Source organism: Hypanus sabinus, unplaced genomic scaffold, assembly GCF_030144855.1.
Source record: "Hypanus sabinus isolate sHypSab1 unplaced genomic scaffold, sHypSab1.hap1 scaffold_556, whole genome shotgun sequence".
NCBI lineage: Eukaryota > Metazoa > Chordata > Chondrichthyes > Myliobatiformes > Dasyatidae > Hypanus > Hypanus sabinus.
In genome coordinates, this window is record NW_026781417.1 from 165,725 (window position 1) to 186,314 (window position 20,590).

General features: G+C 42.6%; 1 long non-coding RNA gene across 1 annotated transcript; it reads right to left on the reverse strand.

Moving 5' to 3' along the window:
• Positions 1-213: 213 nt before the first annotated feature.
• LOC132389394 (uncharacterized) lies at positions 214-20,025 on the reverse strand. The gene is made up of 5 exons (XR_009510513.1): positions 19,927-20,025; positions 14,764-14,859; positions 13,710-13,805; positions 1,152-1,247; positions 214-322 (listed from the first exon to the last, which is right to left on the reverse strand). It is a non-coding gene; the product is annotated as an uncharacterized LOC132389394 (long non-coding RNA).
• Positions 20,026-20,590: the final 565 nt, after the last annotated feature.

Sequence of the window (20,590 nt, forward strand, 5' to 3'; positions counted from 1 at the left end):
CTCCCCCTCACAAAGACCTGAGCTCACAGACCCTGCTGTAGTGGTGAACAAACTTAGACCAGTTTTTTTTTTTCCATTGCTGCTCCCTGGGGACCCTGAGTTCTATTAGACTGGGAATCTGCACCTGAGCTCACAGACCCTGCTGTGGTGGTGATCAAACCCGGACCTGGTTCTCCAGTTGCTGTTTCCTGGAATTCCCAAGTTGTGTCTGGCTGGGAATCTGTACCTGAGCTCGCAGACCTCGCTAGGGAGGTGGTGAAACCAGGTCCATGTTTTCCGGTTTGTGATACCTGGGGTTCCCGAGTTGTGTCCAACTGAGAATCTGTATTCAGAAGATATACAAAAGAAAGTTAAAGTAGTATACAAGCTTTATGTTCGATCAGGAACAAACTCAAAGGCAGGAACAGGAAGCTCAAGTCAAGGTCAAATCTGTCCTCTGAAATACACACATTCCCCTTTCCTTTCCTCTTTCATACCTCTACCCTTGTCTCTCAAATCCCTCTCTTAATATTTCCCTCTCTCAGCATTCACTCTGTCTGCATCACTCTCTTTTCATTCTCTCCTTCCCTCCCTCCAGTTAGAGCATCACTCTCACTGATCTCTCTGCCCAACTCTACTCACACAGTCATCACTCTCTCTTCAATCGCCTCATTCCTCCAACTCCAACATTCCACCTCTCTCTCCATCCCTCTCTCCTGTGTGCTTTCTCCCATTTCCTTCTGTCCACGTACTGAATTACTCAAATCCCTCTCCAGTCGTTTCTATGTCTCATCAGTCACCATGCAACTCCTCACAATTATTCCTCTCTTCCTCTCTGTGACAATCCTCCCCTCACACAAACATCAACCCTCCTCCCTCCTGTGTCATTCTCATTCATTCCACCCCTCGCTGTTCCTCCTGTGTCATTCTCATTCATTCCACCCCTCGCTGTTCATTCCTTCCACCCCACTCATTCCAACCCCAACAGAGCCTCATCCCTCACGACTCACCAAACCCAACCTGACAGACAGGAGAGAGGAACCACTGATTCCATCATGCACATCCCTACCCACAATGCATTGTACATCCAGTAGGTGAACTGGTCCATGGGAAATTCAACTTCACACAGTGACAGAGACTAAATGAACACAGACAGACATGAGACTTGGTACCTGAGGATGTGTCTCCCGCTGGGTCAGAGGACAGTTCCTGGGTGTGTTCTCCAGTAGACAATCCTGTAGACTGTTCCAATGTTGAAGTCTCCAGGTCTGCAACAAAGTAACAGAGAGATGGGAAATGGGCAGAGATTAAACAACACAACAGGGACAATAATTTGTACAGACGAGAAATTCTGCAGATGCTGTAAATGTAGAGCAATGCACACAAAATGCTGAAGGAACTGAGAAGGTCAGGCAGCAGCTCTGGAGAATAATAAAGAGTCGATGTTTTGGGCCAAGACACTTCATCAGTCACCGTACAACCCCTCAAAGTCATTCCTCACAGTCATTCCTCCCTTCCTCTACCTGACCAATGGGTGGAGTTAAGTGTGATTTCTTGATGCTTGTTACTGCTTGTATGTGTGAAGGGGATGGGGGCTTTGGGGTTTTAAGAGTTTTTCTGTCGTTCGTTCTTCTGGTGTTCTTCTGTAATTCATGAACACAATCTCACTATTCCTCTTTTCGCATTATTTATTTATTTATTTTTGATTGGAACGTACAGGAATATTTTTTATGTCTTGCTCTCCACTGCTGCCAAAAACAACAAATTTTACAAGAGACATTAGTGATAATAAACCTGATTCCGATCCTGAATCTCTAGCCACTGACCATAAATCGATGTCCTCTAGTTATATTCACCCTGATCAGTGGTAATATTTCCAGCAGGACGTCCCACACCACCAGCTTCAGGAACATTCATTTTTCATTCATTTTTAATCTTTTTCTATTGAATTTAAAAAATATATATAAAGACAAATACAAATCAGAGGAGTGGTTATATCAAATACCTATTCCAATAAAAGTACAAACAACAAATGAGTGTAGACTATTAAAATCATATATAGTATAATATTGAGCTAATATATAAAAGGAACCACAACTCCTCTTAACAATTCAAAAAAAGACTAAAAGATTTCTATTATTATGAAGAAATAAACCCACTAAACTAACACAAAACAAAAAAAAAAGAGACTGGGCAGTCCATTTCAGGATATAATTACAAAAAAAAAAGTGAAAAATCTTTCCGGTCAAATCTGAAGCATCACGCAGAAGAAGAAAAAAGATTAACTAAAAAAGAGAAAAAAGTAATAGAGAAGAAAATTAAAATCATATGAAAATATTGAATGAAAGGTCACCAGGTTTGGTCAAATTCAAAAGATGTATCAAACGTCCGACTCCTAATTTTCTCCAAGCATAAACATGACATAATGGAGGAGAGCCAAAAAAATAGTAGGTGGATTAGGATCTTTCCAATACAACCGAAGAGCTCTCCTAGCCAAGAAAGTTGAAAAAGCTATAATACGTTGAGCGGATGCAGAAACATTTCCTGCTTCCTTCGGAGTGATCCCAAAGATTGACCTAAGTGAATTACATTGTAGGTCCAAACCTATGACTTTGGATAACGTTCTAAAATCATCTCTCCAAAAACTATTTAATTTTATACAAGACTGAAACATATGAGCTACGGTACCCACCTCAGCATTACATCTATCACAGGTGGGATTTGTATTAGAAAAAATATGCGCTAGTTTAGCTTTTGACATATGCGCCCTGTGCACTACCTTGAACTGAACCAAGGAGTGACGGGCACAGATAGATGAATTGTTAACTAATTGATAAATTTTGTTCCATTGACCATCTGAAAGTGACTCCTGAAGTTCCAGTTCCCAAGCACGTTTAACCTTATCATTAGACATCATTCGTAAATTCATAAGCCATTTATATATAATGGCTACCAATCTTTTTTGAGGTGGTTTAAGCTGAAAAATAACATCTATCATATTTGGTAAATGAGCAAATAGATAATTCGGTAATAAATCTTGTAGAAAATTCCTAACTTGTAAATATCTAAAAAAATTTGCGTTAGATATATCATATTTATCCACAAGCTGTGAAAAAGACATTAAACAATTCTCTAAAAACAAATCTAAAAAAGTTTTTATTCTCTTAGTTTTCCATATTAAAAAGGCCTCATCTAGAATTGATGGTTTAAAAAAACTAGTTAAGATGAATATTACTAGAGAGAACAAAGTTATTCCAATCAAAAAATCTGCAAAACTGATACCAAATATTTCATGTATGTCTAACAATAGGATTACGAGCTTGTCTACCAATCCTAGAAAACAAAAAAAGAGGAGCTCCCAGTAAGGAAGCCAAAGAAAACCCCCTTACTGAGCTCTCCTCCAAGTCAAACCATGAAGGACAATCTTGATTATCTATACCGTAAATCCAAAAAGTAATACAACGAATATTAACTGCCCAATAGTAAAATCTAATGTTTAGTAACACCAATCCTCCATCTTTTTTTGATTTTTGCAGTAAAGGTTCACTCAATCTAGAACGCTTATTATTCCAGATATATGACAGGATCATAGAATGTACTCTCTCAAAGAAAGTTGTCGGGACAATGGATGGAACAGCTTGAAACGTATATAGAAATTTTGGTAAAATTACCATTTTTTAGCATTTATTAACCAATTAATGACATCGTCATAGGTGACCATTTAGAAAGCATTAGTTTTGTATATTCAATTAGAAGAAGAAAATTATATTTAAATCATTAAAATTTTTAGTAATTTTAATACCAAGATAGGTAAAGTAATTTTTAGCAATATTAAAAGGTATTTGATCATAGTAATCAGAATGATTACTAATAGGAAATAATTCACTTTTATGAAAGTTTATTTTATATCCAGACAATACTGAATTCAGTAAATATGGATATCATAGAGGGAATATATTTCCTAGGGTCTGAAATATAAACTAATAAATCATCTGCATATAACAAAACCTTATGTAATTTATCCCCTCTCTTAATACCCTGAACAGAGTTAGAATCCCTAAGAGCAATAACAAGTGTTTCTAAAACCAAATTAAAGAATAAAGGACTAAGAGGGAAACCCTGACAATTTCCTCTATATAATCTAAAATAAGGAGATTTTTGACTGTTAGTTATAACCGCAACCATTGGGGCTTGATAAATCAGTTTTAATCCAGGAAATAAATCCCAGTCCAAAGTTAAAGCACTCCAAAACCTGAAACAAATAAGGCCATTTCACCCTGTCAAAAGCTTTCTCTGCACCAAGAGAAACAACATTCAGATTATTTGACTAAGGGAGAATGAATAATATTAAACAGTCATCGAATATTAAAACATGAATACCTAGTTTTAATAAATCCAGTTTGATCATTTCAGATAACAGTGGGCAAAAATTCTCAAGTCTATTAGCTAAAATCTTAGAGAGAATTTTAAAACCCACATTCAATAGGGAAATTGGTCTATAAGAGGCACATTCAGAAAAATCTTTTCCTTTTTTAGAAATCAATGAAATTGATGCCTCATAAAAAGTTTTCAGAAGATTCCCATAAGATATACAATCAGTGAAAGTTTGACAAAGATGTGATGTAAGCATTTCATTAAAGGTCTTATAAAATTCCACTGCATATCCCAGTGCTTTCGTTAATTACATAGAGGATATAGCCTTGGCTATTTCCTCTTGTTTAATAGGTGCATCTAGTACATTAATATCTTGAGTAGAAACTTCAGGTATATTTATTTTTTGCAAAAATCTATTCATAATAATAGTATTATCAGGGAATTCAGATTTATAATTAGAATAGAAATCCATAAATATCTTATTAATTTCATACGGGTCTAATATTTCAGTTCTATCTGATCTACGTATTTTCAAAATCTGTCTTCTGACCATATTTGCCTTTAACTGACCAACCAACAGTTTACATTAATAACAACATTTATATAAAACTGACTTTTAGATTTAAAAATTTGCTGTTCAATGGGGAAGGTCAAAAGCAGATCATATTGTGTTTGGAGTTCAACCCTTTCATTATATAGGTCTTCACTTGGTCTTACTGTGTACGCTTTATCTATCTCTCTAATTTTATTAGTAATCACTGAGAGTTCCGCTTTGGTTTTCCTTCTTAGATCTGCTGAATATGAAATTACCTGTCCCCAATAAAGGATTTCATCGTATCTTACATAACCAAATTTGACATACTGTCAATTGTATTAAGTTAAAAAAATACAGAAATTTGCCCCTTGATAAAACTAACAAAACCTGGATTCTTTAACAATATGGGATTCAATCTCCATAGTGACATTTTCAAAAAATTATCAGAGAGTGCCAGGGTTAACTTCACAGGCACATGATCTGACAGCACAATGACATCATACACACACTCGTGAACAGAATATAACAACAGTGTATCTGGAAAAAAAATAATTAATTCTTGAATATTTCTGATGAACGTGTGAGAAAATGAAAAATCTTTGTCATTAGGCTGTTTACATCTCCAGATATCGACCAGTCCATATTCTAAAAGAAAAGAGTTAATACTGGTTGCCGCTTTATTAGGAAGCGACGGATTGGTTGATGACCTGAAAATCGCCGGATTAAGGCAACAGTTAAAGTCACCGCACAGGATCAATTTATATTCATTTAGATTCAGTAGCTCAGAAAAAAAGCTTCTTAAAAAAAATCAGAACTGTCTGAATTAGATGCATAAACACACACCGGAGCTATCTTTTGAACGCAAATAAACGGGTGACAATTAAATATCTTCCAATTGAATCAGTAACAGTGTTAAAGTGTACAAAAGGGATTTTAGAAATAACAAAACTAGATACCCCTCTAACTTTATTGTTGATAAAGAATGATATAAAGGTCCCTTCCAAATTTAAAAAAAGCGATCTTCAAGCTGTCTCTGTACATGAGTCTCTTGCACAAATATAATATCCACATGAAGTGTTTCTAATCTCTTAGCTTCAGGAACATTTATCACCCACAACCATCAGACTCCTGACCAGCGGGGATAACTTCACTCACATCAACTCTGAACTGATTCCACAACCTACAGACTCATGTTCAAGGAATCTACAACACATCATCTCAGTATTATTTCATATTTTATTTCCATAATTTGCCTTATTTCACACATTGGCTGTTTGTTAGTCATTGTTTTTGTATAGTTTTTCATAAATTCTGTTGGATTTCTTTATTTTCTTGTAAATGACTGCAATAAAATGAATCTCTGGGTAGTATATAGAGACAAAGAAGTACTTTGATAATAAATCTTACTTTCAGTCTGAGTCGACACTATCTGTACACCTCGTAATCTTCTATACATTTTTATATATCCTCAGAATCAGAATAATAATCACCATTGGGCATCACTGGAAATCTGTCATTTTGCAGCAACAGTGCAGTGGAAAACTAAAATTTCCTTTAATTTATTAAAAATATTTACTCATTTATTGGAAGGTACAGCAGGGTAATGGGTCCTTTTGGACCAACAAGTCTGTGCTGTCCTATTACACCCATGTGGGCAAACATTGAGTAAAAGACAACAAACTGAGCAGATACAAAAGAACAATAAAAATAATGTGTAAATAAACAATAAATATCAAGAACATGAGGTGAAAAGTCCTTGAAAGTGAGTCCATAGGTTGTGGGAACAGTTCAGTAATGCGGTGAGTGTTGAGTGAAGTTATCCCCCCTGGTTCGAGAGCCTGATGTCTGAGGGGTAATAACTGTCCCTGAACCTGGTGGTGTGGGTCCTGAAGCTCCTGTACCTTCTTCCTGATGGCAACCACATGAAGAGAGCATGTCCTGGGTAGTGGAGGTTCTGATGATGAATGCTGACAATTCTCCATGTCGATATGCTCAATGGTGGGGAGGGCTTTATCCGTGATGGACTGGGCCATCAATTATTTACAGATGCAGCACAGTAACTGGCCCAACATGCCCCACCACCCATGTGACCAATTAACCTACTAACCCAGACGTCTTTGTAATGTGGTAGGAAACCGACACAGTCACAGGGAGAAAGTACAAACTCCTTACAGACAGCAGCAGTAACAATTAAACAAATAGTGAAAATATCCTGCCTGAATGTCACTCCAAACCTCACCCACCGGACACTTTCATTTCCCCCACCCCTGAGCACCAGGTCTCAGCCCCCCCTGCTCTGTCACTGAGCCGACTCCACATGTCTTCCAGACCGGCCTCAATCCAAGGCAGGTCATTCTGGGTGAGTGAATCACCCTTTCCGGAGAGCTCATGTACTCCTGAGATTGTCAGTGGGGATAGAACGGACTCCATCGTTCACATCCCACTGAGAGACACTGAGAGACTCCGTCATTCGGAGTCGGGATGAAATTCTGGGACTGACCACGGGGATCAGCATTCGATTTGATGATCCCCACCACCAATTCCTGAGCTGTGGACTGTCCAATGTCCATTGTCTCTCCCCCCACCACCCCCACAACTGTCTACAGCTCCCTCTCAGCACCCCTCCTCCCTCCAGTCCCCATCTTGTATCCCAGACCTCTCTCCCATCCCCACCTACAAACTCCCTCCCTTGTCTTCATTCCTCCTCCTCACTCCCCTCTCCCTCCTCTCCACTTTCCCACTTCCCTTCACTCCAGTCATTCCCCTCTGACCCGCCCCCCATTCTCAATTTCCCCTCCCCTCTTCCCCTCCCCTCTTCCCCCCAACAATCTTCACATGGTTCCTATGTGTGACCTGGCAGCCCGGGAGTCTCAGGTCACCTCATTGTAGGAAGGATGTGGAAGCTTTAGAGAGACTGCAGAATAGATTTACCAGGATGATGTCTGGATTAGAGAGCAGGTCTTGTGAGGAGAGGTTGAGTGAGCGAGGGCTTTTCTCTTTGAAGTGAAGAAGGATGGGAGGTGACTTGATGGAGATGTACAAGATGGTAAGAGGCATAGATCGATTAGACAGCCAGACTTTTCCCCAGGGAGGAAGTGGCTAATACCAGGGGATGTAATTTTATGTGACTGGAGGAAAGTATAGGGTGGATGTCAGAGGTAAAGTTCTTTACACAGAGAGTGGTGAGTGTGTGGAACACCCTGCAAGGGGAGCTGGTACAGACAGATACAATGTTATGCAGACCTACTCTGAGATCACTCTAACCCCTCCCTCTTATATAACCCTCCAGTTTTCTGTCAACCACTTACCTATGAGTTTGTTAAATGCCCCGAATGTATCTGTCTTTACCACCACCCCTTGTAGGGTGTTCCACACACCCACCTCTCTCTCAATGTAAAGACTTTCACTTCTGACATCCACCCTATACTTTCCTCCAGTCATTTTAAAATTATACCCCCTGGTATTAGCCACTTCCTCCCTGGGGAAAAGTCTGGCTGTCTACTTGATCTGTGCCTCTTACCTTCTTGTACACCTCCATCAATCACCTCTCATCCTCCTTCACTCCAAAGAGAAAAGTCTTCACTCACTCAACCTCTCCTCATAAGACCTGTTCTCTCATCCAGATATTGTCCTGGTAAATGTATTCTGCACTCTCTCTAAAGCTTCCACATCTTTCCTACAATGAGGTGACCTGTGACACTGTCACACATACATGTGCATGTGAAGATCCCAAAGGGAAGAGGGGAGGGGACACTGAGAAGAAGGGAGGGGTAAGAAGGGAATTACTCCACCCCGCCTCCAATCACCTCGCTTCATCCCAAACACCAGACCTTAATCCCATTCCCCACCTCCAGTCTCCTTCCACTTTCCCTTCCCCTGATGCCTCTTTCCAACCCTCCTTCCTCTCCCCATGGTCTTCCCTCCACCCCAGTCTTTCCCTTCCTTCCCATCCATTCTCCTTCACTCTTTCCCATTCCCTTTCTCCCCACCGGGGCCTTTACAATGTTTCCCTGCTCCCCATGTGTGTCAGGGCAGACTGGGTTGGGCGGTTCTGCTCACCTCATTATAGGAGGCTTTTATCACTGGAGTGAAGGAGGATGAGAGGGGACTTGATAAAGGTGTGAAGGATGGGAAGAGGAATGGATCGAATGGACAGCCAGCTATTTCTCCCCCAGGATGGATGTGGCTAATACCAGGGGCCATAATGTTCAAAGCTAAGTATGATTGTTTTTTTTAGTAATTTATTTTTTATTGAAGTTTATCATTAAACAAATATTTCCATAAGATGTACTTCAGATACTGTGTGTGTAGGCCTCTGTTAGTCTCGATAGACCATGGGTTTGCACCTTGGAAAGTCTCCAGGACACAAGCCTGGGCATGGTTTTTTTTTATGGAAGACCAGCAGTTGCCCAAGCTGCAAATCTCCCCTGTCCACGCCACCGATGTTGTCCAAGGGAAGGGCAATAGGACCCATAGAGCTTGGCATCAGTATCGTCACAGAGCAATGTGTGTTTAAATGCCTTAGGTGCGGTTAAGTTCAGATACTGTACATATATATCATATAATCATATTTGTCACAAATACGGTAAGGCATAGACTTAGAGAAAGGAGAGAAAGAACAATCAAAATAAGAAAACCACGTATAAAGTAGGGAGTGATTTTTTTTTACAACATCTTCATTGACTTGTGAGAATAAAATCAGGCCGATGAGGAGTTATGTAGTTAAATCATTTTTCCTAATATGAATCAAATTGTTCCAACTTATTTACACACAAAGAGTGGTGACTGCACGGATGTTCTGCCAGGGGTGATGGTGGAGTCAGATATATTAGGGGTATTTAAGAAACATTGAGATAAATATTGACATTATCCACACTGGTTCAGGAGCCTGATGGTTTGAGGGGTAGTGTAGGAGCTAAGGCTTCTATACCTCCTTCCCGATGGCAGCAGTGAGAAGACAGCATGGACTGGATGGTGGGGTCCTTGATGATGGATGCTGCTTGTAGATGTGTTTAATGGTGGGGAGGGTTTTTCCTGTGATGGACTGGGCTGCATCCACTACTGTTCTGATCTTGGTCATTGGTGTTTCCATACCAGGCTGTCATGCAACCAGTCAGAAATACTCTCCACCACACATCTATAGACGTTGGTCAAAGCTTTAGGTGACAGACTGAATCTGTGCAAACTTCTCAGAAAGTCGAGGAGCTGCCATGCCTTCTTTGTAATGACACTTACATACTGGTCCCAGGACAGATCCTCTTATCGTACAAGATGTCTGTTCAAGAGTCTGATGACAGTGGGGGTAGAAGCTGTCCTTGAGCCTGGTGGTATGTGCTTTCAGACTTCTGTATCTACTGCCTGATGGGAGGGGAGACGAGAGAATGTCCGGGGTGGGGTATTTGATTACGCTGGGTGCTTTACTGAGGCAGCAAGAAGGGTAAACAGAGTCTGTCTGTACTTCTTGCCATAGTAATTCTAATAATGTGTTTTAATGCTCTAATAATAATCAGTTTATAATAATAAATTATAACTGAGGACACAGCAGATTTCTATAGATGTACAGCGGAGAACATTGTAACTGGTTACATCACTGTTTGATATGGAGATACCAAAGCACAAGCTTGAAAAAGGCTGAAGGTTGTAACTTCAACCAGCTCCCTCATGGTCACTGGTCTCCCCACCATCGAGGACATCTTCCAAAGGCCTCATCTCCTCATGTCCCTTCTCACCTGGAAGATCTTCGGCCTTCAAACATAGAGTGGTGTCCTGACATCTGATTCCTCCAAATACCTCTCCCTAAACTCTAACCTGATGACTAACTTCCCACTCTCTCCCCAATACCATCTCTACAAACTTATAAAAACAACTAAATCTGCGACGTTATCTTGATGGAGAGCACAGCAAGGCACCATCTTGACCATCTATTGTACAATACTCCCCAGACACCATCTTGTCCATCTATTGTACAACACTCCCCAGACAACATATTGACCGTCTATTGTACAACAGTCCCCAGATACCATCTTGATTATCTACTGTACAACTCTCCCCAGACACCATCTTGACCATCTATTGTACAACATTCCCCAGACACCATCTTGACCATCGATTGTACAACACACCCCAGACACCATCCTGACCATCGATTGTACAACACTCCCCAGACACCATCTTGACCATCGATTGTACAACACTCCCCAGACACCATCTTGACCATCTATTCTACAACACTCCTCAGATACCATCTTGACAATCTATTGTACAACACTCCCCAGACACGATCAATCACTGTCATGGGGCTGCTGGACTGATTTGCACGTTCCTACACCATATCTTCTGAATAATTGTCTATTGGTGTTGCAACCATTACAATTCTGATAGAAACATATCACAGGTTAAATTTTTGTGAGAGAACAAAGGACGTCTCATTATGACAGATACAAAGTAATATTTCATAAATGTAAATTGGTCAGTGGATGTAAATAATCTGGAATGGGTAGGGAGGTGGTGGGTGGAGAGATTCCATCAACATTACTGAAGATTTATTCTGGGTAACACACATTGCCACAATCATGAAAAAGTCACACCAGAAGCTATATCTCATTCGGAGATTGAGGAGATTTGCCTGGTTACCAAAGACTCCAGCAAATTTCTGCAGATGTACCGTGGAGAGGATTCTGACGGGTTGTATCACTGTCTGGTGTGGAGGGGCCACTGCACAGGATCGGAAAAAGCTGCTGAGGGTTGTAAACTCAGCCAGCTCCATCATGGGCTCTATCTTCCCCATTATCGAGGACAATTTCAAAAGGAGATGCATCAAAGATTAAAGTTCAGATTAAATTTATTATCGATACACTTGTTTATTACTGTAACGAACACGAGAAAATCTGCAGAGGCTGGAAATCCAAAGCAAAACACACAAAATGCTGGAGAAACTCAGCAGGTCAGGCAACATCTGTGTAAAAGCGTAAACACTCAATGATTCAGCCCAAGACACTTCTTCAGGACTGAGAGGGATGGGGGAAGATGCCTGAATTAAAAGGTGGGGGTAGGGGAGAGAGGTTAGCTGGAAGGTGATAGGTGTAGCCAGGTGGGTGGAAAAGGTCAAGGGCCAGAGGAGAAAGAATCTGATCAGAGACCAGAGTGAACAATAGTAGAAAGGAGAGGAGGATGTGAACCAGGGGTAAGTAACAGTTGGGTGAGAAGAAATAAAAGGTCAGAGTGGAGAATAGAGGAAGTAGGGGGAGGAGGGGGGAATTTTGTTCAGCAGAAGGAGAAATCGATGTTCATACCAGCAGGTTAGAGGGTACAGAAGGAATATAATGTGTTGCTCCTTGACCTTGAGGGTGGCCTCATCTTGGCACAAAAGGAGACCATGGATCAACATGTCGGAACGGGAATGGGAACAGTCATTAAAATGTTTGGCCATCAGAAAATCCCGCTTATGATGGATAGTGCGGAGGTGCTCGAGAAGCTGTTCCCCCAGCTTACGACAGGTCTCACCATTGTAGAGGAGGCCACACCGGGAACACTGGACACAACAGACAGCAGATTCACGGTTGATGTGTTGCCTCACCTGTTTGGGGCCGTGAATGGAGGAGAGGGAGGAGGTGTCGGGGCAGGGGTAGCACTTAGGCCACTTGCAGGGGTAGGTGCTGGGAGGGAGATTAGTGGGGAGGGATGAATGGAGAAGGCAACTGTTGAAGAAGCGACCACTGTGAAAAGCAGAGGGGTGGTGGGGGGAAAGGAAAGATATGTTTCTTGGTCTGATCTCTTTGGATATGGTTGAAGTTGCCAAGCATAATTTGCTGGAGAGGGAGGCTGATGGGTGGTAGATGAGGACAAGAAGTACTCAATCACTATTATGACGGTGGGAAGATAGATGTACGTGAAATGGAGGATTTGCGGGTGAGGGAGGGAAAAACCTGTTCTTTAAATGAGGGGGACATTTCTGATGTCTTGGAATGGAAAGCCACAACAGATGTTGCAGAGATGTGGTGGTGCAACTTGAGTCAAGATAAGGCCACCCTCAATATGAAGGAGCAACACCTTACATGGGTAGTCTCCTACCGATTGGTATGAATATCCATTTCTCCTTCCAGTAAGTAAAATTTACTCCCCCACACCCACCAGAGTCCAAATCTGTCCTCTGAAATACACACCCTCCCCTCTCCATTGCTCTTTAATACCTCAGTCTTTCACTCTTAAATCCCCCTCTTCAATTCTCCCTCTCAGTATTCACTCCGACTACATCTCTTTTGTCAGTCCCCCCTCCCCTCCCTCCAGTTGGAGTATCACTCTCACTGATCTCTCTGCCCAACTCTCCTCACACAGTCATCACTCTCTCTTCACTCGCCTCATTCCTCCCACTCCAGCATCCCAACTCTCTCTCCATCCCTCTCTCCTGTGTGTTTTCACCAATTTCCTTCTGTCCACGTACTGAATTACTCAAATCCCTCTCCGGTCGTTTCTACGTCTCATCAGTCACCGTGTAACTGCTCACAGTCATTCCTCCCTTCCTCTCTGTGACCATCCTCCCTCTCACCTCCATCACTCCTCCACTCCCTCCAGTATCACTCAGTCACTCCACACCTTTCCACTCAATCCTCCCACCCCACTCTCTCCAACCCCCAACAGAGCCTCATCGCTCATGGCTCACCAAACCCAAGCCAACAGACAGGAGAGAGGAACCACTGACTCCACCATTCACACCCCTACCCACAATGCACTGTACATCCAGTAGGTGAACTGGTCCATGGGAGGTTCAACCTCACAGAGTGACAGAGACTGAATAAACACAGACCGACATGAGACTTCGTACCTGAGGATGTGTCTCCTGCTGGGACAGAGGACAGTTCCTGTGTGTGTTCTCCAGTAGACAATCCTGTAGACTGTTCCAATGTTGAAGCCTCCAAGTCTGGAACAAAGTAACAGAGAGACGGGAGATTGGCAGACCCTTAATCACAACAGGGTCAAGCAGTTGTACAGACGAGCGTATCTCCAGATGCTTTGAATCTAGAACAATGCACAGAAAATGCTGAAGGTCCATCAGCACCTCTGGAGGAGAATAAACAGTCAAAGTTTTGGGCCAAGATACTTCTTCAGAACTGGAAAGGAAGGGGGCAGAAGCCCGAATAAGAAGGTGGAAAGTGTACAACCTGGCAGGTGATAGGTGAAGCCAGGCAGTGAGAAGATGTCTGGGAACCTGAGCAGGATGATGCGAGAAGCTGGGAGGTGATATGTGGAAGAGGATGAAGGAGGAGAAATCCAACGAGACAGGACAGTGGACAATGGATTAAAGAGATGGAGAAGAGGGCCCAGTGGAAGGAGATGGGCAGATGAAGTGAGGGGAAGGGCTGAGAGGAGAGCCAGAATGGGAATGGAAAAAGAGGGAAGTGGGAGGGAGAAGAAATTACAGGATGTAAGAGAAATCGATATTCATGCCATCAGGTTGGTGGTGACCCTGACAGACTATGAGGTGTTGCTCTTCAAACCTGGGGGTGGTCTCATCAAGTCAGAGGAGGCTGTGGACAGTCATATCAGAAGGGAATGGTAAGTAGAATTAAATTGGGTAGCCACCGGAACAAGAATTTGACAAAGAGATCTCTGATTTGAAAAGAAACTAAAACCATGTAGTCACCATTCACCACCTCTCCCTCCCAAAATTTCTGTGACTGGACACGTCTCTCAGACAAAGTCCAGATGAATATCGAGGACTAAAGGAGGGAAAGATCATTCTATTCATTGACCCTCACAAACCCCATCATGAATACCTGAGCTCAGAGACCCTGCTGGGCTGCTGGTCAAACCCAGACCAGGCTCTCCTGTCGTTGTTTCCTGGGCTTCCCAAGTTGTGTCTGACTGGGAATCTGTACCTGAGCTCAAAGACCCTGCTGGGCTGGTGGTCAACCCTGGACCAGGCTGTCCGGTCACCGATCCCTGGCGTTCCTGAGTTGTGTCCGACAGAGGTTCTGCAATAAGAAAAAATACAAAGGAAGGGTAAAGTAGTAAACAAGTTTTACATGTAACGTTTATGCGATGGGCTGGTATATGTCAAGGGGAAAATTCCAGCCACTTGCCAACCCCGCCTCCCGTATAAGCAGATGCTGTGGAAAACAAGTTAACACAGCGTCGCACACACAATATCAAGCTCACACCGGATACAGTTATAGATTATACTTTAAGGACTTTACTAGAACTAAGTGATTACTAACGATACAGTATATATGAAGGAAAAGAAAGTAAAGAAAAAGGCGCCAAAACGTATCAGAGTTTAGTCAGTTTAGTGCACATCATTGGAGATCAACCATCGAACCGTTCGACGGCTCTTCGCTCTCCTCCAATCTCCACAACCTCGCACCTGGGACCACACGGGTGGTCGACCGAGCAGTGCGGCACACGTCCACCTTCTTCGGCATCTTCTTCCCGACTCTCGAAAAGACCGCAAAAACCCAGTTCCCAAATCCACAAGGAAAAAATGACATCCAACCCCACTGGTTAACAAATGAATACAATCCCCGTTATAACCATATAACCATATAACAATCACAGCATGGAAACAGGCCTTCTCGGCCCTCCTAGTCCGTGCCGAACTCTTAATCTCACCTAGTCCCACCTACCCGCACTCAGCCCATAACCCTCCACTCCTTTCCTGTCCATATACCTATCCAATTTTACCTCAAATGACTGAACTGAACTGGCCTCCACTACTTCTACAGGAAGCTCATTCCACACAGCTATCACTCTCCGAGTAAATACCCCCTCATGTTTCCCTTAAACTTCTGCCCCCTAACTCTCAAATCATGTCCTCTCATTTGAATCTCCCCTACACTCAATGGAAACAGCCTATTCACGTCAACTCTATCTATCCCTCTCAAAATTTTAAATACCTCGATCAAATCCCCCCTCAACCTTCTACGCTCCAATGAATAGAGACCTAACTTGTTCAACCTTTCTCTGTAACTTAAGTGCTGAAACCCAGGTAACAACCTAGTAAATCGTCTCTGCACTCTCTCTAATTTATTGATATCTTTCCTATAATTCGGTGACCAGAACTGCACACAATATTCTAAATTTGGCCTTACCAATGCCTTGTACAATTTTAACATTACATCCCAACTTCTGTACTCAATGCTTTGATTTATAAAGGCCAGCGTTCCAAAAGCCTTCTTCACCACCCTATCTACATGAGACTCCACCTTCAGGGAACTATGCACTGTTATTCCTAGATGTCTCTGTTCCTCTGCATTCCTCAATACCCTACCATTTACCCTGTATGTTCTATTTGGATTATTCCTGCCAAAATGTAGAACCTCACACTTCTCAGCATTAAACTCCATCTGCCAACGTTCAGCCCATTCTTCTAACCGGCATAAATCTCCCTGCAAGCTTTGAAAACCCACCTCATTATCCACAACACCTCCTACCTTAGTATCGGCATTCTTACTAATCCAATTTACCACCTCATCATCCAGATCATTTATGTATATTACAAACAACATTGGGCCCAAAACAGATCCCTGAGGCACCCCGCTAGTCACCGGCCTCCATCCCGATAAACAATTATCCACCACTACTCTCTGGCATCTCCCATCGAGCCACTGTTGAATCCATTTTATTACTCCAGCATTAATACATAACGACTGAACCTTCTTAACTAACCTTCCATATGGAACTTTGTCAAAGGCTTTGCTGAAGTCCATATAGACTACATCCACTGCCTTACCCTCATCAACATTCCTCGTAACTTCTTCAAAAAATTCAATAAGGTTTTTCAAACATGACCTTCCATGCACAAATCCATGCTGGCTACTCCTAATCAGATCCTGTCTATCCAGATAATTATTAATACTATCTCTAAGAATACTTTCCATTAATTTACCCACCACTGATGTCAAACTGACAGGTCTATAATTGCTAGGCTTACTTCGAGAACCCTTTTTAAACAATGGAACCACATGAGCAATACGCCAATCCTCCGGCACAATCCCCGTTTCTAATGACATCTTAAAGATCTCCGTCAGAGCTCCTGCTATCTCTACACAAACTTCCCTCAAGGTCCTGGGGAATATCCTGTCAGGATCTGGAGATATATCCACTTTTAAATTTCATAAAAGCACCAGTACTTCCACCTCTTTAATTGTCATAGGTTTCATAACTTCCTTACTTGTTTCCCACACCTTACACAATTCAATATCCTTCTCCTTCGTGAATACCGAAGAGAAGAAATCATTCAAAATCTCTCCCATCTCCCTCGGCTCCACACATAGCTGACCACTCTGATTTTCTAAGGGGCCAATTTTATCCCTCACTATCTTCTTGCTTTTAATATAACTGTAGAAACCTTTCAGATTTACTTTCACCTTATTTGCCAAACCAACCTCGTATCTTCTTTTAGCTTTTCTAATCTCTTTCTTAAGATTCCTTTTAGATTCTTTATATTCCTCAAGCAATTCCTTTACTCCATGCTGCCTATATCTATTGTAGACATCCCTCTTTTTCCGAACCAAATTTCTAATATCCCTTGAAAACCATGGTGCTTTCAAACCTTTAACCTTTCCTTTCAACCTAACAGGAACATAAAGATTCTGTACCCTCATAATTTCACCCTTGAATGACCTCCATTTCTCTATTACATCCTTCCCATAAAACAACTTGACCCAATCCACTCTCTCTAAATCCCTTCGCATCTCCTCAAAGTTAGCCTTCCTCCAATCAAAAATCTCAACTCTAGGTCCTGTCCTCCCCTCCATAATTATATTGAAGCTAATGCGATTGTGATCACTGCACCCGAAGTGCTCCCCAACACGTACATCTGTCAGCTGACCTATCGCATTCCCTAACAGGAGATCCAACACTGCCCCATCTCTAGTTGGTACTTCTATGTATTGTTGCAAAAAACTATCCTGCACACATTTCACAAACTCTAAACCATCCAGCCCTTTTACAGAATGAGCTTCCCAGTCTACGTGTGGAAAATTAAAATCTCCCACAATCACCACCTTGTGTTTACTACAAATATCTGCTATCTCCTTACACATTTGCTCTTCCAACTCATGCTCCCCATTAGGTGGCCTATAATACACTCCTATCAGTGTTACTACACCTTTCCTATTCCTCAACTCCACCCAAATAGCCTCCCTAGAGGAGTTCTCTAATCTATCCTTCCAAAGCACCGCCATAAGATTTTCTCGGACAAGCAATGCAACACCTCCTCCTCTGGTCCCTCCTACTCTATCACACCTGAAGCAACTAAATCCAGGAATATTTAGTTGCCAATCACACCCTTCCTGCAACCATGTTTCACTAATAGCTACAACATCATAATTCCAGGTATCAATCCACGCTTTAAGCTCATCCACCTTTCTTACAATGCTCCTAGCATTAAAATAGATACATTTAAGTTACTCTCCACCTCCTCCTCTCTTTTTATCCCTAACAATGCATTCAAATTTATTATCCTTTTCTTTCATCTCCCCTACATCTTCGGGCTGAGTGCATCCCTTCTCCATCACCTGACTTTCCTCCCTCACTCTGTCTCTTTACTTGCTCTACTGGTGAACTAACCTCCTCTCCCATAGTTTCCTCAAATTGATTCCCGCCCCCCCCCCATCTTCCTAGTTTAAAGTCTGCCCTGTAGCCCTAGCAAATCTCCCCGCTAGGATATTGGTCTCCCCAGGATTCAAGCGTATCCCGTCCTTCTTGAACAGGTCACGCCTGCCCCAGAAGAAGTCCCAATGATCCAGAAACTTGAATCCCTGCACCCTGCTCCAATCCCACAGCCACGCATTCATCCTCCGCCTAATTCCATTTCTACTCTCACTGTCGCGTGGCACAGGCAGTAATCCCGAGATTACTACCTTTGTGGTCCTTCTTCTTAACTGCCTTCTTAACTCCCTATACTCTCGTTTCAGGACCTCTTCCCCTTTCCTACCTATGTCATTGGTACCTACATGTACCACGACCTCTGGCTCCTCACCCTCCCACTTCAGGATATCTTGGCCGCGATCAGAAATGTCCTGAACCCTGGCACCAGGGAGGCAAATTACCATCCGGGACTCCTGATCACTTCCACAGAACCACCTGTCTGAACCCCTGACTATCAAGTCCCCTATTACTATGGTCCTCTTTCTTCTATCCCTACCCTTCTGATCTACAGGCCCGGCCAGCAATTCTAAACCTAAACAGGCTGCGAGAAGCTTCGAGAATGCTCTGCAAGACAACACTCTCTCACTAGTTAGCATAACAAAGAAGCAGATTTACATTTAACGAACAAAGACGCCATTTTGAATTAACATATGCAGTACATAAGGAAGGAACTCAATGTCAGGAACAGGAGGCTCAAGTCCAGGTCAAATCTGTCCTCTGAAAAACACACACTCCCCTCTCCTTTGCTCTTTAATCCCTCCACCGTTGTCTCTCAAATCCCTCTCTTCACACCCCCCTCTCTCAGCATTCACTCTGTCTGCATCACCTCCGTCAGTCTCTCCTTCCTTCTCTCCAGTTGGAGCGTCACTCTCACTGATCTTTCTGCCCAGCGCTTCTCACACAGTCATCACTCTCTCTTCACTTGCCTCATTCCTCCCACTCTAGCATCCCACCAATCTCCCCATCCCTCTCTCCAGTGTGTTTTCACCCATTTCCTTCTGTCCATGTACTGAATTACTCAAATCCCAATCCGGTCATTTCTATGTCTCATCAGTCACCATGTAACTGCTCACAGTCATTCCTCCCTTCCACTCTGTGATCATCCTCCCCTCACACAACCATCATCCCTCCTCCCTCCTGTGTCATTCTCATTCATTCCACCCCTCGCTGTTCATTCCTCACACCCCACTCACTCCAACCCCAACAGAGCCTCATCCCTCACGACTCACCAAACCCAACCCAACAGACAGGAGAGAGGAACCACTGACTCCATCATTCAAAACCCTACCCACAATGCACTGTACATCCGGTAGGTGAACTGGTCCATGGGAGGTTCAACCTCACAGAGTGACAGAGACTGAATGAACACAGACAGACATGAGACTTGGTACCTGAGGATGTGTCTCCCGCTGGGACAGAGGACAGTTCCTGAGTGTGTTCTCCAGTAGGCAATCCTGTAGACTGTTCCAATGTTGAAGTCTCCAGGTCTGCAACAAAGTAACAGAGAGATGGGAAATGGGCAGAGATTAAACAACACAACAGGGACAATAATTTGTACAGACGAGAAATTCTTCAGATGCTGTAAATCTAGAGCAATGCACACAAAATGCTGAAGGAACTGAGAAGGTCAGGCAGCACATCTGGAGAATAATAAAGAGTCGATGTTTTGGGCCAAGACACTTCGTCAGGACTGGAAAGGAAGGGGGCAGAAGCCATGATAAGGTGGTGAGGAGAGAACAAGCTGGTAGGTGATAGCTGAAGTCAGGCAAGTGAGAAGATATCTGGGTGATGAGCAGGCTGATATGAGAAGCTGGGAGGTGATATGTGGAAGAGATAAAGGGATAAAGGAGAAATCCAGACCAGACCACCAGATTCAGGAACATTCATTTTTCATTTATTTTTAATCTTTTTTTATTGAATTTAAAAAATATATATATAAAGACAAATACCAATCAGAGGAGTGGTTATATCAAAAACCTATTCCAAGAAAAGTACAAACAACAAATGAGTGTAGACTATTAAAATCATATATAGTATAATATTGAGCTAACATAT